Consider the following 24862-nt stretch of genomic DNA (forward strand, 5'->3'; position numbering starts at 1 on the left):
CTTTTTCTTGCCTGTCTGAGGCCAAAAAAAAAAAAAAAAAAATGGTATTGGTGGGAGGGTCTGCCGGTCCACGGCGCTGGGCGCTGAGCAAGAGAGGGAGACAAATGCTGGATCCGGTCAGCTTCTTATCCCAGTCTGTAGCAGAGCAGCAGCGAAATGGCTTTCGGGGGTGGGGGGATGGGGGAAGGAGAGAGCTTTTCCCGACGGTTGTAAAAACTGGGCTGGCGACGGGAAGCAGAGGAAGCCAAGCGAGATTTGCAGCTGGACCATCTGCTGGAATCCAGTTGGCGGGTATCATCCCACCTGCGCTTCGTTTGGAGTAAGTCTTACCTAACTTAATGAGATTAATTTGAGATGGCCGTGGAAATCGGGCGTCCTGGGGGAAAAAGGGTTGACATGAGGCACTCTGGTCATGTGAAACAGTTTCAGTTCCACCGTGATGGGGAAGAGGAGAGGGCTTCTGAAGAGGAGGGGGACATGACTTTTCACCTGGCAACCAAAACCACTTGAGAAGGCTCATTCCCAGGGTGGCAGAGAGTAAGGACCCTCCCATATAAACACACACACACAAAGTGGGACCTTATCTGCATTGCACTTGGAGCCTTGACTTTCTTCCAAGGAGTGAACATCAGAGGAAGTGGTCTTCTACATAGACCTAGGTCAGTATTATCTATGCAAAATATCAGTAGGCTCTGAAGGCTCAGACAGGGATGTCCCCAATCTCTCCCTAGAGACCTTAAGGATTGAAATGATTGTGTGCCACACATTTATTGCTGACTTTCAGCACCCTTTGGATGCAGCATGCAAGGGTTGTTTATTATGTTCTTGTTCCTTAGACTGATCTCCTGCTTTTTCTCCTGGAGCTCAAGACACACTTTCTTATCCAGATTGTCTCCACCACAGCCCTGGGAGGTAGGTTGGGTTGAAAGATAGTGGTTGCCAGCCATTGAGACTCCATGAAGATGATCTTGTTCATTACCTAAAACAAACTTAGACAGGGATGCTTTCTTCCAGGCTGTCCAGCAAGCAGAGTGTTTGGCACTCTTCTTTGGCATGGCCCATCCCATAAGGATTTTCTCCAGAAGCTCTTACTTCCAACCAGAGTACAAAACAGTATCTACAGGTCTGAGTAGGAATTATTCTATTGTAAGCTCAGTATTTACCCTTTAGCCATACTTTTGTGTCACGCCTGTGAATATATGCTAGTACTTACGCACTAAAGTGAAAGTATTTATATTCAGTCTTTTGCAGGTAGACTATTAGTGATGGTCCATTGCTAGAAGCATCAGGCAAGTGTCAAAACGATCAATTTCAACTGTATACTTTAAGAGAAAGTGGGAATCACAGTTACTGTGACAGATCTTCTGGATTAGACTAAATATAAAAAATGCAAGGTTTTAGTTTATCTCCTGCCTCCCATATGGTTTATTGGAGCTGCTTTTTGAGCTGAATTTGAAAATAGAATCAGCAATAGGTTATTTTCAGCAATGATTGTCAATATGGAATGGAAAGCTTTTTTGATCCCAAGCATATCATTACCATTTCAGTGATTATCAAGACCTAAACCCCAAAAAGTAATGAGACAAGAAATGGAAATGAGATAAGAAATAGGTAGAGCCAACAGAGTGGAAATATAAATTTGATTTCATATAGATGTAATTTATAATAAGATACAGATAATTGTAATTATTTTCTTTTTTTTTCTGTTATTAGATACTAGATATTAGATACTATAATTGTATGGCAACTTTTGTGTATTACAGGAATTATGGTTAAGACTGGGTTTTCTCTTTTAGTCAAGGCTTGCGTCTTTTTAGGATGGTGGTTGTGCACCTGAATTCTTAGTAGAACATTTCAGCTACTTATTTCATTTGCATTTAAAATGCATTAAAAATTCTGAGGAGTGAATTCTTATCTCTGTTTTAATTCATGTGATATGTTGAGAGAAGATCCTTAGCTTGAAAACTGGTGCTTGAAAAAGCTTTGGGGATTGAACTGGGTCCCAGGAAACCAGTTGCTTATCCCAAGTAAAATAATGTCATTCTCTGTTGTATGCATATGCAACACAGGAGGGCAAGGAAATCTCAGATGATGGATGAGGGATGAAGGAGATCTTTCTCCACATATTCTTCTCTACTTCTACCTTAATAGTCCTGTACAGGACTATTCATTTTTAAAAATAAATAAATAAAATGTCTGAATGTGGTCTATCTGGACTTGGGGGGAGTTACAAACTATAGCATCCATGTTCTTTAGGATCCTAAAATGTTTAAAACACTGTTCTTGAACTAGTTTCTTTACTGAAGTTACTGTTAGAAATATAGTAATCATAACTGCTAGGATTTTTCAAGTTAATCTTTCTTTAAAAAGAGGTAATTTGCTCCACTGCCCAGTTTATTCATCTGACTTTCTGTTGCTGAGGCTTTAAAACTACTAATTGTTTTATAGCAAGTCCTTTTATATGTATTGGTATTTGTTGCTTTGAAAATCACTGGACCCTGCAGCATTTTAAATCTAGATGTGTGCATTGGTTTTCTCAGGAAATAAAACAATACTGTTGCTAAGACCATTTCAGTGTTTAGGGAACCAGATTAACCATTCTATGTCCTATAGAGCATTTTATTTGAACATGGAAAGTCTCTTTTTTTAAAAAAAAAATCTCTTCTCTCCTCTCTCTATTGTGATGATCCCAGCCACTTTCCAAGCTTGAACACAAATGAGGGCAGGGAAGCTGACCAGGAAGTGCCCTCTTCTGGGAATCTTATTTGAGCATTACATTTCTACAGAGGCTTTCCATTAGGCTCACCACACCCCTCTGAAATGCAGTCATTTTTAACCCTCCATCTTAAACTGCTGCATGAAAATCAATTCATTATATCTTCTAATAGGTCTCCCCCCCCCCTACATTCCTTTGCAATATGGAACCAGGGAGAGAAAGACTGGAGTGAAGAAGCTACAGCCACAGTACTGAGAAAATAATGCAACTTAATGAAGAGAAGGAGTCACTGTAGGGCTGGCAACTAGTGAGTTGCAGAGCTTTTGCTGAAGCTTGGAGATTGGCAGAGAGCCCATGATTGCAACAGTGCAGCCACCATTAGAACAGAGACTTCTAGAAGTCCAGCTGCAATATGGGATAATTGTCATTTTTGCCTGCCTTGTTTAAATAATATAAAATAACCCATCTGGCATAGCATCTTTTTTTATAGCAATTTTATTAAAAGTAACAGTTAAACAGGTAAAACTAAAAAAAAAAAAATGAAAGAAAAAGAAAAAAGTGAAGAAATAAAGAAAAAGAAAATAAGAATAAAGAAAAAAGAAAAGAAATATATAAAGAAATGGCTTCCCCTTTATCCAACAATTTCTTAAAATACTACAAATGATCTCTTCTTTCCATATCTCAACTTTTACCTATATACAACTTCTTAAAGCTTGTTGTTTAGTCCTGATCAACAAAGTCTATTAAGGGTTACCAGAGATAACAATGTGCCTGTTTTACCTTGATCAAATAAATCAACTTCATATTCCTTTCTTTTAAATAATCTTGATCTTTAGGCCCTTGGTATAATGTCACAGAACTTGATCTATATCTATATCTATATCTATATCTATCTATATATCTATCTATATACACACATACATACATACATATTTAAAACCAAACAAATAAATGTGAGCACCAGGGAGTGCTAAAATTTTTAATAAAATTTAGTAAAATGTCAATAAAATTACAATAAAACCAATAAAACGCCTAGCTTTCGTCAGCAACTGCTGACATCATCAGGGCTCAAAATGCCGGTCAGTAGGAGAGTCCTCTTTATAGATTGGCCAGGATCTGCACCCAGCTCCTAGATCTTGGTCATTGGGCCTCATGGAATAGGCTGTTTCCCAGTTGCCGGTTTCTTATTAGCAATAATTGCTTTCTTGCATTTCTTTCTTGCATGTCATCGGATGTTTTCTCTTTGCCAAATTCGGGGTTTGGTGGAATGTCCCCTCTCTTTTTTTTCTTTGTTGCCACACCCACTTTGTTTAGTTGCACACCTCCATCACCCCTCCCCCACTCCATTCTGATTGCCCCGTTGCAATGCACTGTCTCTTATTTTCTTTGTGTTTCCCCCTCCCGCAATTATGGTCTCCGCAGGTGTTATTCAACTTAATTGCTATCACAATTAAGGTTAATTAATATAGGTTACCCTCCCCTATATCTGCAATGTCTCTGAGGCAACTGCTAGATTACTAGCACCATACAATGTTAAGGTAGCCCATAGACCCAATCAGACACTACGTGCCATAATCATGTGCCCCAAGGATCCACTCCCCACCATGGATAAGTCAGCAGTCATCTACAGAATTGACTGTGAGGACTGCTCCAGTAACTATGTTGGGGAGACCGCCAAGAGAGTAAGAACTAGGGTCCACAAAAACAAATTAGCAGTAAAAAGGGGCGAACAATACTCTCAGATTGTGGCACACATGACTGAATCAGGCCACCAATTTGACTTTGAAAAAGTACGTGTCTTGGCCAGTGACAATACGAAAGGGGGCCACTTGCTTAAAGAGGCATGGCTATCTAATAAGGACTCAATTAATCGGCATATCGATCTTTGCCCAGCCCACTTAACGTTGAGAGCTTGGAGCATGGGTAATCCCCCACCCCACTGGAGACAGCCTGAGGAAACACCGAATATATCAACGGAGAGGATTATAGAGAAGACTTCCCCCTCTTACCATCCACAGCCCGGGAGTATCCAGACGGAATGCAAACAACAATTGAGATCTCCTCCCCTCCCAAAATGGTCAGACATCTCCGAGCATCTGAAGGAGCGTCGAGAGATGCAGGAGCATCAATGTGTGTACTAGGGGTTTGCACACACACACCGGGACATCCGGAGGGGAGAGCATTGCCTAATAAGAGATCCATATTTAAAACACCCTTGGCAGGGCATTGAACTCCCTGCTGTATTTGGGAGGGGAAAGAGTAGTCTCTCCAACCCCACTGCCTGTAACAACTCGATCACCCCATTCAGCAATACCGACCCGAATGCGCCAACGGGAAGTGTGGAATGGCCCCGATGAAGATACACAGGAGAGGAGCACCAAGAGTGGAGGGGAGAGGGCAGTGAAGGCTGATGCTCCTGATTGTTGTATAGAGAACATCCAGGGCGATTTAGTCAAAGCTAGGATGGAATGTATAAAGATCAGAGATAAAGAGAGGAGATGCCTGGGTGCAACAACTACCAGATCATACTCAAGAAGGGGAGAAACAGCCTCATTAGCATGTTTGGTGAATATGACCCGCCCACCCCACCTCGCAATGCTGATCTGCCCGTATCAACAGGCAACACGGAAGAACTCTCAAGATGGCAACGTGCAAGCAAGGAGTAAGGAGGAAACGGGGTGTGATAGCAATTAAGTTGAATAACACCTGCGGAGACCATGATTGTGGGAGGAGGAAACACAAAGAAAATAAGAGACAGTGCATTGCAACAGGGCAATCAGAATGGAGTGGGAGAGGGGGTGATGGAGGTGTGCAACTAAACAAAGTGGGTGTGGCAACAAAGCAAAAAAAGAGGGAGGACATTCCACCAAATCCCGAATTTGCCAAAGACAAAACATCTGATGACATTTACATAAGCAAGAAATGCAAGAAAGCAATTATTGCTAATAAGAAACCGGCAACCGGGAAACAGCCTATTCCATGAGGCCCAATGACAAGATCTAGGAGCCGGGTGCAGACCCTGGCCAATCTATAAAGAGGACTCTCCTACTGACCGGCATTTTGAGCCCTGATGATGTCAGCAGTTGCTGACGAAAGCTAGGTGTTTTATTGGTTTTATTGTAATTTTATTGACATTTTACTAAATTTTATTAAAATTTTTAGCACTCCCTGGTGCTCACATTTATTTGTTTGGTTTAAAATATGGATATACCCAGGGATCATATTTTCCAGTGTAACATTTCCTATAGGAATCTTGTAGTCTTGTCATTTTTAAATCCACATTCAATAAATTCAATCTGGTCAGGTAAAACTTGTTTCGTTTTCATAATTTCTTTGAAACTACTTTATATAGAGACAGATATTTAAAAATTAAGTCCTAGGTCCGTTGTTCAAAACTATCAATCTGTCCAATATTAAAATATTTTTTTTCATTCTGTATTAGTAAGTCAAATTTAACTGTTCTTTAATTGTGATCTTTAGTTTCTCTGGTTCACTCTACTGTCTAACCTGCAAACTCTGATCCTATCATCTTTTTAAAAAAGAGAATTCAAAACAAAAGCATTTTCCCACAAGAAGGATTCCTATAATTAATTCCAAAATCTTATTTCAAACCCATTTAGATCCTAAGTCCATTTATAATTTTCCAAAATCAAATCAATCTAATCACCCTTTTGCTGTTTACTACAAAAGATAATAATTAAGTCCTTAAACTTGTATTTAAAGAAAACCCACTTGGTGCCACAAAACTTGTCGACCCAAAGATTCCTAATAGCTGGAAAGCAGTTAAGAAGCTATTTCCAAAAGTGATTAGAAAAAGAAGTATGCAAACTCTATGTTAGACATGTCAAACTCGCGACGTCACGAGACATATCAGGACGGTTTTGCCATTGCCAGCAATGGGATGGGCACAGCTTTCAGGTGACGCATCCGGCCCATGGGCCGGCAGTTTGACACCCCTGCTCTATGTCCTTTTGAGGGCACTGAGCATGGTTTGAGCCAAAAGACTTCTATCCCCTCATCTGCCAAAACTCTAAACCAACTGGGGACCCTTGTCTTGCAGTCTCCTCATGAGGAGTAACTGTCAGGGGCAGGTCTGAAGTCCTTTCCTTGTCCAGAGAGGAATTACAAAGAGTTGGTCTGTTTACTGGCTCTTCATTCCAACACGTGATTTACTCTACTTTTAGTTAACTGTCTTCAATTCACAATTTCTTCCCTGTAAACCTGTGGTCTAGCAGCTTTCCATCTGCAAGCCCATGAATGGCATTAAACAAATCCATCATCCTGTTGGAAATGCCCTACAAGTGGTTTGAGTATGCAGAATATTGGTGTTCTAACCCTGACCCATAATAAATGAGTACCATCTGCATTCATATATGTTAACTCCTTTTTACAAGCTCTGAAGGTAGTAGACATGACAGGATGCCACATTTCCTAGGACAGATTCAGCATTCAATAATACAGGAATTTTTATTAACTAGTCATGATTGAGCTAATTTCATCCTGGCTTAACAAATGATCCTTTGAAGTTATGATGGACTTTCAAAAAGTTACTTACAACCCAATTTACATTTCTTTAAAGTCATATTTTTCACATAGCTTCAAGCTTGCTATCTGACTATGAGAGCTACTGTAGGTAACTAGAAGGAGACCTTGTGCTACTAGCAAAATAAAAACCTTTCTTCATAGTATGTATGATTTTAAAAAATTCAGTTCTACCTACTTTTTCATTTCTTAAGTAAAAATGAAAAGCCAGAAATACTTCAGCTTTTCTTTTTTTTAAAAAAAAAAAAATATGTATCTGTTCTGCAGTGCCTCCAGCTTTTTGAGATACAACCAGAGCATTTAGAGCAACCAAAGCATTTAGATATATCTTCCAGGCTAAGGGAGATTATGAAAGATTATTTGCTGAAGGGCTTACAACTTCTTGGTCCTAAAAGTGAGTAATTTCTATCATTGCAGTTAAGAAAGGATAGGCCAGTATGATTAATTGAGACAGTGTATGCAATGTATTTGGAATTTTCTATTCTCCTTGTATTTTTTTAATATTTAGATTCATAGCAACTTGAGGCTAAAGAGGTGGGAACAGTGACCATTTAAGAGAATAGAAGATTGTCAAACACAAGCCCAGAGACAAGACAGCAAGATCCAATCAAGTTCAGTCCTTTATTAGCTTACACCTAATGGGCAGAATCTTACCAAACCAAAGCTATAATGTTCTTACCTACTAATTCTACTGTGTAGCTACCCTGAACATCTTTTCTCTTCCCCCATCCAGCTTGGGACTGTGAAATCCCTTAATTTGGGCCTCTTTCTGGGAAGGCTCTGAGTTGACAAAATCTTCCCCAACCACTCCTGCAGGTGCACATTCCATCTCAAAGATTGAAACCTAAAAGAGAGAGAAAGCAAATCTCCCAAGTCAACAGCAATAACTGACTGAAATGAAGGATCTTGATATGAGCTCTCTCCAGATTAAGCTAGATAGGAGAAAAATAGGTAGAACATTGATTAAATCGTTACGGCATTCTGTGAAATATCATGGCATTACTGAAATCAGTTGTATAGGCCAACTTTTTTTTGGATTTTAATTCCCAAGGGGCTTAGGTAATATGATCCATGGCAATGGATCATGTACACTGTAGTCAAACAACAGGAAGGCACATCTAGCAAAACGTGTTAAATGTGTTATCATTTTTAGTAAAGAGGGCATCTTCACTAGCATTCAGTCTCCTCCCTATATAATTCCTCTATTACAGTGATGGCAAACCTTTTAAAGACCGAGTACCCTAAAACTGGCCCTGCCCCCACTCCAACCCCTGCCCCACCCCCGCTGCACCCTCCATCCCCTGTGCTGCCTGCCCACAGGGCCACTCACCTCCTCCAGGGCCCACCATAGATCGCCCAGGCAGCCCAGCAGTGTTTTGGAAGTCACGCCCTCTGCCCACGCCCTGCAGCATCAACTGTGCATAAGGGGTTGTGAGGGCAGAGTCTTGTCTACGCTGCCTGGCTGCCATGTCCTTGGCTGCGCTATTCCGTGTGGGCCATGCTCAGGGGCGACTCTCCTTCAGGGGGGCTGCTGGAAAGGAGGGGGTCATGGGGGGAGGCGAGGCTGAGGCAATGGTACGTGTGCCCACAGAGAGGGCTCTGAGTGCCACCTCTGGCACCCGTGCCATAGGTTCGCCACCATTGCGCTATTACATCACTATTGGGAAGTAGTTAGTTATTATTCCTTGGTGAATTCAGATATTCTGCATATGATCAGAGGATATGTGTATATATATGTATATGTGTGTGTGTGTGTGTGTGTGTGTGTGTGTGTTAAATTGTGTGTGTGTGTGTGTGTGTGTGTGTGTGTGTGTGTGTGTGTGTGTAAATTCCAGCTCCAATCAAAGCCTGAAAGAGGGCATATTGAGGAATGATATATATTGCGACATCCCTTTATCGAACCAAAACCTTTGCTGAAAAAGGAGCAAGAGCTTGGAAAGAATCAGGATTTATATTCTTAGTTCATTATTTTAGTCTCTCTTTGCATGTCTAATAATATCCACAGAACAACTATGAATATGTAGCTTCACAAACACATTTTCTTCAGAAAGAACAGAGTGGGTTCAGTGCAGTGATGAGAAGGGATTCATCAGAAGAAGAGAACATTGGCAATTCTAAGTAGGAGGGTGAAATATAGGCAAGGAAATCGTGAAGCTGATTCATTTGGTGAAGTAAAAAGCATTTAGGGGAAATGACAAAGGCAATCTCTCTCTGAAAATTTGAGTTATCTGTTGACCAGCAGTTATGCTGATTTGATGTGGATATAATATAAAATCTTTTATTTAATGTACATATGCAATTATCCTGATAAAATATCTAGCACATCAATTTCAGAACCAGTTTACACAAGTGTGATCCAGAAAAATAATCAAAATCTGTTGTATTTTTTTTTCTTCCTATGTGTTACCACTGCATTGATGAAGGAGCATTTTGTTTCACGTTTCCTTCCAGGGACAACATTGTTGAAAGTCTTGTGGTGTGAATATGATGGTCTTGTATAGATTTAGTTGTAAGGCAACCGAGAAATATGTGTGAAAATGTCCTATCTTTCATTACACATCAATCGGGGTTTTCAGAGTGATGGAATGTTGTGTGGAACAGAAAATAACAATTGTATCCTCTATCACTTTCAATCAAAAAGCACCGGGTTTTTTCTTAAAAAAAAATAAAAAATAAATCTCAAGTACCTTGAGAACCAGTTAAAGAGAAATAGAAACTGGATACATAAGTAAGGCCACCAGGTAGGGACTTTTGAAAATAGCTTTAATCATCTTTTCTCCTCCTCTTCTTCTTCCAAAAATGAACTTATTCTCTGCGAATTTTGCATCTGTTTACATAATTGTTCCACTGCATATCCAAATATAGCTCTGGGCAATATAAGATGAATTAGCGCTCAATTCACCTGTATAGGTTGCATATTTTTCTAAGTGATGTGTAGAAATGACAATTGACTTATCATTATTATATATTATTAAGGATTTTGGTAATTATTAAAATGCAGTAAATAATCCAAAAGGAAGGGATTGAAACTCTGTAGTATAGGTAGTCCATCTGTTCAATGACTGTTCAAAGTTACAGCTGCACTGAAAAAAGTGATTTTCAACTGATCTTCATATCAGTTGATCAGAATTTGGGCATTTGGCAACCAGCATTTATTTACGATGGTTGCAGAATCATGGGGTCATGTGATCTCCATTTGTGACCTTCCAAGTTGGCTTCTGACAAGCAAAGATGATGGAGGAACCTGGATTTGCTTAATGATTGCACAATTCATGTAAAAACTGCAACAATGTATTTAATAATTGTGACACAAAAGTCACAACTCACTTAACAACTGCCTTGCTTAGTAACATAAATTCTGGTCCCAATTGTGGTCATATATCAAGGACTATTTGTATCAAGGTGGTTTGCAATCCCTAATATGACCAGTTTAACAAAAAGATTGGGCAACAGGTAATGGAAAATGATACAGCAATCATATTAAAACTAATTTTATCTGGATAGGACAAGCATCTGGAAAAGAAAACACATGGGAATTGTACTCATGTTATACTGAATTTTAGGATAGCTGAGGAGAAACATAGCTTTAAAAGTCAATGCTTTCCATAATAAAATAATACACCATATTAGCATGATTAGAGCTTCATGTTTTATTGACACTTTATAGCTTGATCCAGTCTTGATACAGTGGTTGGGCTATAACAGAAAACAGCCTTTAGGCCAGGCATGTCAAACTGCTGGCCCGCAGGCTGGATGCATCATGCTGAAACTGTGCCCATCCCATTGCCACCAATGAGGAAAAAGTCCCGATGCGTTGTGTGATGTCACATGACATTGTGAGTTTGACATGCCTGCTTTAGGCTGATCATCATAAAGGTCTACTGCATGGTGAATTAATTGAATGTAGCCAAAGAAAAGGAATTATGGAAGAAATATGAAGTATTCAATCCTTTTTCCATGTTTAGCAAACCAAACCAAATAAAGTATAACACAAGGCCTAGCAGAGAAATGTTGTTTCTATTTTTCCCCCATTCCCAGCAGGCTGTTAAACTATGATAGGCTACCAACTCATGTTTGTTTATTTAGAAGACCAGCATAAAAAAAACATAAACAGTTTCCTGACCTACTCCAATCTTACAATAACATCTCTATAAATGTTCTTTCTCTAAATTGATATATTTAATTTTGGTGCCAAAACTCAAATCTTATCATTATGGCACTTCTAAATAATTGGCAGTACAAGTTTTTGCTGTAATGACATTTCAGGAAAAGGCTAACCTGTAATTTTAGTGGTGAGGAAGACAACCTAATATGCATTTTTCCTGTACTTTTTTTAACTTAAAGTACACAAAGACAATTTCATTGCATGAACAGAGACTGGATCTTTATGGCTAATCACTTCAATGGCAAATCTGCAATATGTCTTATAGTTCAAGGCAATTGATTTACTTGTATTCATATAAAGGTAACAGAAAACACTGACTATCTGCTTTCATTGTTAACAGCAAGGCTTGTAAACCTCCATCTGTAGAGTATGTAATGAAATTTCCTGTTCTCCATGCAACAGGAAAATATCTATTGCATGATTTTCAGATCTATGCATGGGAAAAATGCTTAAAGTGTTTTATGTCAGAGGCAAGCAACCACAGCAACTCAATAATGAAAGTTAGTAACATCTTTGTTACAAGAATCTCACCAGAGTGCTTCTCTTTCTCTGGGCCAGATGGACCAGATAAGGCTTCATGGGTCTTGGGGGGTGGGTGATCAAGCTTATGCTGCTTGTGGCTGTGCAAGGTTTCTAAGCTAGGCTCTCACTTGACCCATCCTTCCAGTCTGGCTAGTAGTTTCCCAACTTCTTAAGATAAATCACATTTTTCCCCCAAATACATTTCTAATCTTTTTTTTTTCCCCTCTAGTTTTCAGACCTCAGCTTATCATGACTATGATGATCAAGGTTGTACATATAATTACATTCCAGCAAATTATGGGAGTGTTATGTTCCAAAGTGATCTAGAACAAATCCTGCCATAAAATCAGAGCAACATTATGCCCAGCCCATTAAACGAGGGTGGAATATATTAAATATCACTTATTTATAATCTATTATAATCAGTTTTTGAATAATTCTTATTTAAGTTTTATAATAAACCATGGAAGAAAATTCAGATATGGTTTCTCAAATGTGAAAGAGTGACAAAATGTTCAGGCTTTGCATCCAAATAGCTAAACATTGTATAATTAGAATAAGATTTTGCCAGAGGGAAGAATGAAACTAATAGTTGAGTTTTACAGACAGCCAAATATAAGTTTGAAGAACTGGCTTTAAATATAGTTCTCTGTGTAGTATGAAGCAGATGCTAAATGAAGGGCATAATTCAAATGTAGTACAACATAATGCTTAATTCATAGTCATTAAATAGGAGTAAGGCAGTCTCTAGACAAAAACATTCTATAGTATTCATAGGTTTCAACAGTATTAATCATGTTGGAAGTTCTTAATGATTGTATTTCAACCTATAAAGTAAAAAGTATAAGATGTAACTTCATATTTCTTATGGAATATACTTTTTGTTGTTTTTCTCCCTTTTGGCTAATTTACTTTGAACATTGTATTTTTATCAATTTGTCGTCCTTCCTCTACCTTCAGGCAAGGCATGAGTTTTTTTTTTTAATTCTGCTAGTGGTGACTTCTAAGGATCATAAGGTCACCTATTGGCAAAGAGCCCAAAGGACCATCTGTGTCCCAGCCCTCCCAGATCAACTCACAAATGACAGCATGCTTGAAAAAGGTAATGCAATATAAATAGCATCTGGATAAACAGCAATCAGAAGCAAATGCCATCCTTTTCTTAGCAATGGCAGTCAAGTCACTCCCTAGAGAAGTGGTCCATTATTCGGTGAGAGAATACAATCTTTGCTGTGCTCAATTCCCCAACATCTCTAAAGAATGTTAGGCAATAAGCTGGAGGAATAGCCCTGTCTGAAAAGAGGCCCATAGGATGCATACTTCGCATGGAGAAGGTCCAAAGCTTCAATTCTGAGATGTCCCGGTAGGGCTGGAAAAGCACCACCCCAAAACAGAGGAAAGTTGTTCCTGATATAAGATAGATTTTTATATTCACAAGATGGAAAGCTATTGTCATCCTGGGAAGTCAGTCTTGAATTAAATATACTCAGTAGGGCTATTCTGTCAGAGTGAACTAGTAGAGGAAACTATATATAGGAAGATGATAATCTTTTTCCAGGTTCCTGGCTCCCCAGTCATCTGGTATAGCATCAGTGCTGATGTTGTATAGAATGTGCCAAAAAGAGCTCTGGTGGGTAATTCATTTTACATGCCCAGCAAGTTAACTCACCCATAATATCTACACTGATGTAGTTGCCAACTTCATGTGACTGTAAAAAAAACCCCACCTCCTACAGCAGTTTTCCCACCTTCTGGTACCCTGCAGATGGATTCAGAATTGCCAGACAGCTTGATCTAAAGTTCCTGGGAATGATAGTGCCAACAAATAGGGTAAGCTTTGTTTTGGGAAAAGCTGCTCTCCAGAATATTCAGAAAGGAAATATCAGAGATGAAAGTTCACACGATGTTACATCTCAGCTTAATTTGTACATTATTCATGCAAGATGAATGAGAAGAAAGCAAAGCTCTTTCACTTCAGAGAAGTAACACTTTCAAGAGGTCAGGACGTGACCTATTGTAGGCAGTGAATCGAGAGTTGCAGAAATTCAGTCTGCTACACTCTTGGAGAGAAAGTTCTAAAAATATCTAACAAGACAATACAGAAGCATGGTGAGCTGTAATAAGAAAAAGCAATTCTACACAAAGGGTATAGAAAGTAGGAACGCTAATGGAGAAACTAAGGCCATTCAGACTGCTGAACTACAACTCCCCGCATCTATTTCTACTCACCATGCAGATTATGCTAGAGTTCTAGCATAACTTGTTGAGATTGTGTCCCTTTCCCTATTTTCTTTTCATTAGGGGACTGGAGACTAAAACATAAGAAAAATGATTGCAGGAATTGGGTATATCTAGTTTAAGTAAAAGAAGGATTGAGGTGATACAATAGCAGTGTTCCAATATCTAAGGGTGACCACAAAGAAGATGGGGGTCAACCTATTCTCCAAAGTACCTGAAGACAGGACAAAAAGCAAAAGAACCAACCTACAACTAAGGAGACATTTCCTGACCATTAGAACAATTAATCAGTGCAACAACGTGAGTCCACTCTAATATTAGTTCCAACCCTAACAGATCTACTCAGAGAATCAAAAAGTTGGAAGTAACCTCCCTCTAATCCAACCCCCACTTATTTACTTATTGTAGGTGATTTTCCAGCCTCTATTTAAGAACCTCCAGTAAAGGCCTCCTAATACTTGATGAGGCAACCTATTCCATTGGTTCTTAATGTCAGGAAACTCCTCCCAAAATGTAAGTTAAATCTACTTCTCTATAATTTCAACCATTTGGTTCTGATACTTGCTTTCTTGTTAGAAAGAGTGCAGAGAAAAGCAGCAAAGATGATTAGGGGACTGGAGGCTAAAACATATGAACAGTTGCAAGAATTTAATGAAAAGAAGGACTAGGGGTGACCTGAGAGCGATGTTCCAATATCTAAGGGACTGCCTCAAAGAAGAGAGAGTCAACCTATTCTCCAAAACATCTGAAGGGAGAACAAGAAGCAATGGAAGTGAACTAATCAAGGAGAGAACCAAACTAGAAATGAGAAATTCCTTGACAGTTAGAACAATTAATCAGTGGAATAGCTCATCCTCAAAGGTTGTGGGTGCTCCAACACTGGTTTTTAAGAAATTAGACTATCATTTGTCTAAAATGGGCATATAGTATATAATCTGTTTGAGCAGGGTTTGGACTAGAAGACCTCCAAGGTCCCTTCCAATTCAGTTACTCTGTTATTCTCTGTCTCAGACTGCTCCTTCATTCTTCTCTTCTACTGACTAAGCTTATTTTCTTAAATTTTTCACTTGTAGAATTTGGTTTCCAATCCCCTTACTATTTTTGTAACCATCTTCTGAAGACTTAATTTTTTATAGACTATGGGGCTCAGAACTGGACATAGTATTCCAAGTCAGACTGACCAAGGCAGAATAGAATGGGACAGTTACTGACCACTATGTATTCTTCTACACTCTCTGAGTTCTAGCTCCATCACTCATTCAGCACATCAGTAGTCAATTTGTTTTCATTCTGGAAGAATACAGATGAACACTATGAGATGATGTTCTTTGCACATCTCACTACCAGTTTGTTTTTTTCTTTATAATAGACCTACAGCTTATTTGTCTTTCCTTTTGCTTCTGAATACCCCCTTCCTCTTTGTGTTCTTTTGGATGTTTGTCATAAGGCTCAGCACCTTCTGTGCTAAAGCTTTCTTGTTTCAATCCCTGGCAGTTGCCTTGGATTGTACACACTTTCTTCCATTTTTTCTAAATGTGTTTAAGCATTTCAGAAAGTTGTAGGTACCCATATTGGCTTCTTTGGATATCTTCCATTTTTCTTTTAACCTGTCCTTCCTCTTGGAAAGAATCAAGTCTGGGATAATAGATTAGATCTAGGATAGTTCCCTCTTCCAGCTTCTGACAAATGAAATTTATTAGCAAGAGAGGGAAAGAGTTTGTGAGATCTCAGATTTCAGATGGAGTTTGTAGATATCGGAATAGTTGGCATCTCCCATTATTGAAATGATATGCCTTCCAGTTTTCTTAAAGTTTTGTGATATGGCACTGAAAATGTATCTTCTGCTTGTTCAAGTACCCTGTATAGAATTCCAACAATGATATTATTTTTATTTACTCTCCTTTGCCCATGTGCTTTCAGGATTTTTGTAGTCTAATTTGAGAGGTTTTTGCACAGGCATGTTCCTTTTTTACCTACAGCAATTTTTTTCTCAAGAATTTGTAGCCATATAGGACTATGTTGCAATTGAGTTTGTCACCCCACTAAGTTTCAAGAATGCCTGAGGCAGCATATTTGTCCACTTTGGTTAGGATTTCCTGTTTTTCCTACCCATACTTTGGATTTCCTTCACCACTTGACAATCTCCAAGTATCTCCTCTGGCCTTATGCTTCCTCTTTTGTTTCCTGGGCTGTTGTCCTTGACATTATAATTGGCTGTAGATTTTTGATGTCTTCTTATTTTTGACCTAGTTTAATATCGTCCAGATAGGATTTGATGACATTCTTTCTAGTCTTCTTGATATGTAGCCCATTTCCCCCCCCCCTAAAAGTTCTAATATTGATAATACATTTCACAGTTAAGGAACTTAAACAGTTCTGGTTAGCAGCAGTTTTTCACTTCCAGAAGTGTATTCTCTCCTCTTAGGCTGTGTTCCTCAGGTGGAAAGATTGGTGAAATATACTTGCTTTCTCAGATCTTCCTCAGTAAATCCTCTTAGTCCAAGTCTTTTTTCTTTTCTTTTTTTGGCATCATCCTCATGTGAATCAATAGGAAGGGATAGTTACTTGTGAGTTTAAAGAATCTTGGCAGCCTGTCTGTCCCATGCTAGATATGAATACCAGGCAGTAACATACCTCCTGCAGCATTCTATCAGCTCTCTGCTGATTGTCAGCTGTCTTCCTCTTGTCAAGAAATTACCAGTGTGTTTTCTTTGTAATGGTATGTAGGAATGACCTTGGGAAATGGGCAAAAGACATATAGCAAAATAAATGGTCAGATAGGCATCAGCTTAGCCCACAGAAGTAATTTGGGTATGGCAAATGTCTCAGAAGAGACCCCCCCCTCCCCATAGTGTCTTGGGCTATAAGAAGGACAAATGTGCTGTCAGACTGCCAAGGTTCTGTTAATGTAACCTTAATTAGCCTTTGGGCTAAGATCAGTAGCCCAAAGGCCACAAAGCGATCATTTCTAGGTGTGCTTTTTGTCTGGACTAACTCACAAGGCTTAAGATTCCCATTTTTGTTTCCTTGGATTAATAGTTTTAATTTATTTATTTTTTTAAAAAAAGATGTAAGCTGCTTTGAGAGATTTTGGTAAACAATGTTTAAAATATAGAAAATATATTGCAGTTCTGTTTACCAACAGAGCTATTGGGTTGGTAACGTCCTTCTGCATCTGACCTTAACTACACAGAAGCAGTATTTCAAAAGCAACTATAATTCAATAATAAGATGTACACTAGCTTCATTGTCACAATTTCTAATCACCCCAAGAATGAGAGTGGAGATGTTAAAAATGGCTCAGAAACCATAGCTGAGGTATCCCATCTTCAGCCAGTTTGCTTTGAATGTCTCCATAACAATGAGGGATGGTTTCTGCCAATTTTATTCTCATTATGCCCCTTCCAATCTTTCATAAAGCATCATCTCACTGAAATCTTGCCTTGGACTTCCCTCTGGTGTGCTTTATTGTGTCACTATGCATAACTCAGAGCTCTTTCCTGTTCAGCATAGCTTTAACACTGCAGGAATTCATTAAAATTCTTTTCCAGAGTCTTCACCCAATCTGGGTCAGTCACTTTGCCTGACAGGTGATCTTCCCTTAATGCTCCCTAAATGGTCTCCTAGACATTATCCTGAAGGCATTTCTTCTTATCCAGGTAATTCTCTTGTGGTCTTCAAGCTGCAGTGTTGGCAAATCAGCATGCTTCTGCACTGTTTTGCCTCCTGCTTCCTGTTTGTGAGAATGAATCTTTATCAAACATGGTGCACAGATCAGTTGCAATGCAAACCTGGGTACCTCAGGTCTCAAATCTAGGAGAATCAATATTATAATAATTTCTAACATGGATACAAGGGCAGTAGCATCCATTGTATGAGTTGTGAGCTCAGCGGTTCTATGAAAGTAGATTTAGTCCCCCAAAGAGACTTTTATAAGTAAATTTTAGATATTTAGGGGATCACAATATGATGCCACAGACAGAAATATCTCTTTTGGCACCGAGTTAACATAATAACAGAGTTGGAATGGATCTTGAAGATCTTCTGGTCCAACCCCCTGCTCAGGAAGGAAACCCTACACCATTTCAGACAAATGATTGTCAAATCTCTTCTTAAAAACTTCCAGTGTTGGAGCAGGTTGGAGTTGACCAACAACATCATATAAGGCATGCAGTATAGCTCTGAAATGAATAGAGATTGGATCGCTATCTTATAAGAATAAGATTTAGAATGACACACTCAGAGTGTATCTTCAGGGAATTTCAGCTACTAAAGAGTAAATGATGAAGGCTGAATGAAATGTCTTCATCTCCATAACTTTAATTTTAAAAAATATTTTAATTAATAGAACAGGAAAATAATCCTTGAAATGAGTTATTTGGTAATCTCTATTCACTTCTCCACAATCATCATCACTCACTGCACATTTTTTTCCAGTGATAGACAAGGTTCTTAAAGCTATCATGAAAGAGCTCCACACTTTTGTCTTTCAACCAAGTCCTGACAATCCTCTTCATATGAATCAAACAGACTTCAACAAAGGGATTCCTTCAATTTTGGGAAAATGTAGAGGTTGTATGGTAGATGGGATATGGTGGTGAGATCCATCTTGTGATAGATGAGGGCTAATGTTGTCACACTGCAGCAAACTTTCTGAAAACTGCTGCTGAAGTCTGCTTTTTCATTTTTTTCAAAATTTTGAGTGTTGAAGTATAGTGCTTTGAGTTGATAGTAGTGCTGAGTTCAAGGAAATCCCTGTGAATAACACCAAAACACTCTATCCCCAAAACACTAAAGTCATGAGTTTTTCTGTCAAAACCTATGTTTTGAATTATTTTCTTCAAATGAAGCTTTGTGATGATATTTCATGGATATTATGGTTCTGAGTCATAATGATAAGCCTGTTTCTTCAATTGTCATGATATTGTGAAAAAATTCCTTACCTCCTTTGTCATAGCATAAAACAATTGCTGGTAAAGCAGCTTTAATCTCTGCTTTCAAAATACAAGGAACCCATCTTATACAAACCATCAATATTGAATAACATCCAATCTAAATATAAAGAGGACAAAAAATTATATGAAATCCAAAAAGAACCACAAGAATTGGATAAAATTATACATGGAACAGAAATAAAATTAATTAGCAATTTATACAAATACCTATTGAGATATAAAATGGAAGACGAGGTTGTCAAAGACACAATGATTAGATGGGCAAAAAATTTCGGATATAATATAGAATTGGAGAAATGGGAAAAATATGGGAAATAAATATAAAATTGACTATGTCAGCGGCATTCAAGGAAAACCAGTTGAAGATGTTTTACAGATGGCATCTTCCACCAGCAAAGCTTGCCAAGATGTTCCAGAATAATTCGCCAACATGCTGGAAATGTAAAACAGTATATGGAACATATTATCATCTATGCCGAGTTGCAAAAAAATACTGGTCTACAATAAGAAAATGGATCCAAGAAATAATAGACCAACCCGTAGACTGGAAACCAGAGATCTTTTTGTTGGATATTTTAAATAGAAAATATAGTAAAGAAATATGGTACTTAATTTTACATATAATAATGGCGGCAAGAATAGCATATGCACAGTGCTGGAAAAATGAGAATATACCATCAGAGGAAGAAGTGATAAGGAAAATCCTGGACTGTGCTGAGATGGACAAATTAACAAAAGAGATAAAAGAAAAGGAAGACACAGAGTATTATATAACATGGAACAAATGGTATGTCTGGTTGGAGACTAGAATTAATAGAGGAGAATAAATATGGAAGGGTCAAAAGTGAAAATATGTGTATAATAATGTATAATAATAATAATATGAATTATTCTTAGTAAGAAGTAGAACATGAAGGAAGAAAAATGTAAATAAGAAATAACGGGGCTAAAAGGACAAATATTCTAAAGAAGAATAAGGGGAAAATGTAAATATTAGATTACCATTATGTAATTGCTATGAAAAAAGGAGGAGTATATATTTATTTATGTATTTATTTTAGACCAACAAAACAAAACAAAACACAACAAACATTACACACATACACACGTAATATATCCTTTTTTGTTAACAGCAGTTTGTAACAGTACTCTTCTATTCTTTACATTTCCCCCCTCTTTCTTCTTTGAAATATTTGTCCTTATTGCCCCATTGTTTCTTATTTACATTTTCCTTCTTTCATATTCTACTACTTACTAGGAATCCAACATTATTCATTGTAGTAACACTCATATTTTTTATAAGACTCGACCGGAATTCCATCTAAGCATGGTGATCATACAAATATTCTCATATTATTTAGTGCATATACTGTTTTTACTCTAATACTATTTCCAACATTAAAATTCACCCCTTTTCATCCAAGTATATTTATTTAATTTTATTTTTCTTTGACATATATAATAATTCCTCCTTTCTTGTTTTATGCTAATATTGTGTATAATGTTTCTAAATTTTACTTTCTCTAGTAATTTTCTATAATCCTATTTTATGTAAACTTCCTAAAGATACATCACATCTACATCCAATTTCCTTAAATTGTTAAACGTCTAAACTCTTTTTCTTGATATATTTAATCCATTAATATTTATAGAAAAGAGCTTAATTACGTCTCCCATTTTTAACTTGATCTATTTTTTTGTTTTTATTTTGTTTTATACTTCTTGTCTCTATAAGTCTTCCTTTTGCTTCTCCTTCTAACCTTTCTCTTTCTTGTAACTTTTGTATTTCTCGCTCTTGATCAACTTCCTCTAATAGATTTTCATCATAACTTTTACTCTCCAGCTCTTCCCTACTTTCTTGTTCTTCTCCTTGTGAAAAGTAACTCTCATAAAAGTCCTGTGCTTTCTCAAGTGTATCTCTCTTGCATTTTTTCTCCTGCCATGTTAAAAGTATGCCTTCAGGTATTAACCAACGAAACTTGACTTTATATTTAATTAATTGAGTCGTTAAAAATTGGCATTCTCGTCTCTGATTTCATATACTACGTGGTATTTGTTTTAATACAATTATTTCTTTACCCTTATACATTATTGATTCGTCTCTTGTTTTTTTATATATTTCATCCCTTATTGATCTTCTAGTAAACCTTATATGAACCTCTCTTGCCAATCTATGCCTTCGTGCATAATTTGTGTATACTCTATATGTTTTATCCATGTCTCTTTTTACTTCCAATTTTTCTTTACCTAAAATCACCGCCAAAATCTCTGCCATCTTTTCTCCCAAATCTTCCTCCTTTTCCTCAACAATATTTTGAAATCTTAAACAATACGAAGCTTTGTTCATTTCCAGAAAAGCAATAGATTCAATCAACTCCCTATTTGCTTGATCAGATTTCTGTATCATCCCTTCTATTTTACTATCAACAAGCTCCATTTTTGTTTCAACTTTTTGAATTCTTTGTTCATTTTCCATCATTGTTTGTTGTACATTACCTATCTTATCATTCATATTTTTAATTTCATCTCTCATTTTTCCAGTACTTAATTTTTTTTATGATGTATTTTCATTTCTTCATGATTATTTGCTATTGCCTCTTGGGTCATCATCATTGTTTCTTGAATTGTTTGTAATGTTATCTGCAAACTCTGTGGGTTCATTGCCAATTCTACTTTTTCTTTTTCTTTGATGAAAACAAACATGATTCTTTGGCCTGAAGGAGAGACCATTGTATTTGTGGGATTTGTAACTGTTTTTTTGCTAACTTTAGTTGTAGTTACAGTACTTGTCATTTTTATAACTTGAATAATATTTCTCCACTTTTGCATAAAGAATATATATAATACTTCTATGGAGGAGTATATATATATTGTGTGTATGTGTATTATGTTTTGTTTTGTTCTCTTTTGTCTTGTTGGTTAATAATAAAAAATTTTAAAAAATTAAAAAAAATATTGAATAACATCAATAATGTGACATACACATTCCTGGGAAATGCCAGCATTTTTTTTTATTAAAAATTTTTGAAAATTTTACAAATAGACAACAAAAACAAAACAACCCTCACCCAGTCCCTCCCAAACCCACCCAACCCTCCCCCCTCCCCGAACTTCCCAGAACTGAATATAGGCTTAATTATAATTTATAAAAAAACCTAAACAAAATCTTACAACTTATAAAATAGTTCATAATAGAATAATATAACATAAGCGTTAATAAAAAAAAATACTTAAAAAAAGAGAAAAAAGAGAGGAAAGAGAGAGAGAAAGAAAAAATAGAAAAAAAAGAAAACAAAAGACAAAAATAAAGAAAAAAGAAAAAAACAATCTATACAATATCAAAAAAAAATTTATACAAGTTATAAAAAAGCTAAATAATATTTTTTCATATCCAAATTATGTTGTATAAAATTTATCCATTTTTCCCATACAACAAAAAATTTCTCTTGTGATTGCTCCTTAAGAAAGCCGAAATCTTTGCCATTTCCGCCAAGTAAGAAACTTTGTAAAACCACTCTTGTAAAGTAGGCAAAGATTCCTTCTTCCAATATTGTCCTACTAACAGCCTTGCGGCTGTGATCAAATTTAACATCAATATAACTTCCTTAGCATCACAGTCAGTAACAATACCTAATAAGAATAATTGCGGGGTAAATTTTACCCTCCTTTTAAAGATTCTTTGAATATTCCACCATATCTTAATCCAGAAGGCTTTTATATTTTTGCACGACCACCAAATATAATAATAAGTGGCATCTAAACAACCACATCTCCAACATTTAGGCTGTAGATCAGGGTACATAATAGACATTTTTTGTGGATCAAGGTGCCATCTGTAAAACATTTTATAAAAATTCTCCCTTAAATTTTGCGCTTGTGTAAATTTAACATTCCTCACCCATATAAGTTCCCAAGTATCCAGTGGGATTGGTTCACCAATATTTTGTGCCCATTAAATCATACAATCTTTGATTAATTCAGATTCTGAATCCATTTCCACTAAAACCCCATAAACCCTCTTAATATGAGTTTGTCTTTGATCCCTTACTTGTTTAAAAAGATTTTCATCTTCTCTAAGCCAACCTATATTACGATCCGTCTTCCACCTATCCACTATTTGTCTATATTGAAACCATGAATAAGTAATGTTTTCGTGTACTAAATCTTCCGAAGATTTTAACTGCCAATTTTGACCATCCCATCTAAGTAATTGTTTATAAGAAATCCTATCCATCTTAACTCCTCTCCTTATCCCCTCTATCGCATGCCAAGGTATAGCCCATAATGGTATTTTGAAATCACTTTTATAATATTTCCTCCATACCCGGAGTAAAGAAATCCTTATGATATGAGATTTAAAAACCCAATCTACTTTTTTGTTAAAAATTAAATAGGCATGCCATCCAAAAAGTAAATCCCAACCCTCCAAATGGAGTATTTCTACATTTGTTAAATTCACCCAGTCGCTAGTCAATATTAAAACCACAGCATCATAATATAATTTCAAATTTGGTACCTTGAGTCCACCTCTCTCACGAAAATCTTGCATAATTTTAAGTTTTACCCTTGGTTTTTTCCCTGCCCAAATAAATTTGTTAATACCTTTCTGCCATTCATTTAGATTAAGCTCATTCTTTAAGATAGGTAACATTTGAAACAAAAAAAGAAATTTTGGTAGAACGTTCATTTTAATAACTGCAATTCTACCCATAAGAGATAACTGTAATTTATCCCAATTCTTTAAATCCTTCTGTACCCTGATCCACAACTTTTCATAATTGTTTTTATACAATTTTACATTAGAAGCAGATAATGTAACCCCCAAATATTTTACCTTGTCAACAACTTCGAAATCTGTTAGGAAATGCCAGCATTGATAGCCACTTCCTTCCAAAACATCTGCTAATTTCCTTAATTCATCAAAATTCACTTTTCATCTGGAAATTTTTGGTCACAAGTTAACCACTTGATTCTTTATCATATGAATCAACTCTTTTCTGTTCATCATCACTGCATTTTTTGCTCCAGTGAAGCACAGTATTCACATCCACACAGTTATCATCATAGTACAACCTGCATCTAGTAGTGAAGTTCAATTGAAGGTAATATCCCTTAATATTGGAGGATTTACTTTTTAATCCAACCTCATTTATTACTAGAAACATTTTACTAGAAAGAGGCAGCATGTCTAGATTCTATTACTTTGTGGCTGGGTTGGTAAAGCATGCTAAATTGTGGCCTTTAAGCTCTAAGCCATAAGTTACAAATCATACTATCTGTTTGCACTTCATACTAAAGTATATATGGTAGTCTTTCAGGTTTGAAGACACACTGTTGTGCAGTTCATCATGGAATAGAAATGCTCAAGATGATCCTTCCCAAGTAGTTGAAACTGTTTACATTTGTCAGCTGGGTGTCATCAACAGTGTTTTTAGTTCTAGATATTTCACATTGGCTGGTAAAGTATTTCAGTCTTGTTCAGGTAAATAGACCTAAGAGGATAGCAGCATCTAAGAATTTGATAAACACCAACTATAGGTCACTGTCATTGTGCACCAAAAGTGTACAGCCATCAACAAAGAGTTTTTTTGAATAACTACCGTATATGCCGGCGTATTAGGTGACCCGGTGTATAAGACGACCCCCGTCTTTATCGCCGAGCCGCATTACTAGAACGTCATCTTATACGCCGGAAACTACCAGTATTTCCGGCATATAAGATGA

At 37.0% G+C, this 24862-nt stretch overlaps 1 long non-coding RNA gene across 3 annotated transcripts in view; it reads left to right on the forward strand.

Moving 5' to 3' along the window:
- The first annotated feature begins 4 nt into the window (after positions 1 to 4).
- LOC120307464 overlaps positions 5 to 24862 on the forward strand; it is a 60188-nt gene continuing 35330 nt past the window's right edge. For all 3 annotated transcript variants that reach the window (XR_005556550.1, XR_005556552.1, XR_005556551.1), the window contains exons 1-2: positions 5 to 319; positions 837 to 912. This is a non-coding gene — a long non-coding RNA (uncharacterized LOC120307464). The remainder of the gene's footprint in view (positions 320 to 836; positions 913 to 24862) is intronic.

This window comes from Crotalus tigris, unplaced genomic scaffold, assembly GCF_016545835.1.
Source record: "Crotalus tigris isolate CLP2741 ecotype Arizona unplaced genomic scaffold, ASM1654583v1 scf7180000017783.2778290, whole genome shotgun sequence".
In the NCBI taxonomy this organism is placed as follows: domain Eukaryota; kingdom Metazoa; phylum Chordata; class Lepidosauria; order Squamata; family Viperidae; genus Crotalus; species Crotalus tigris.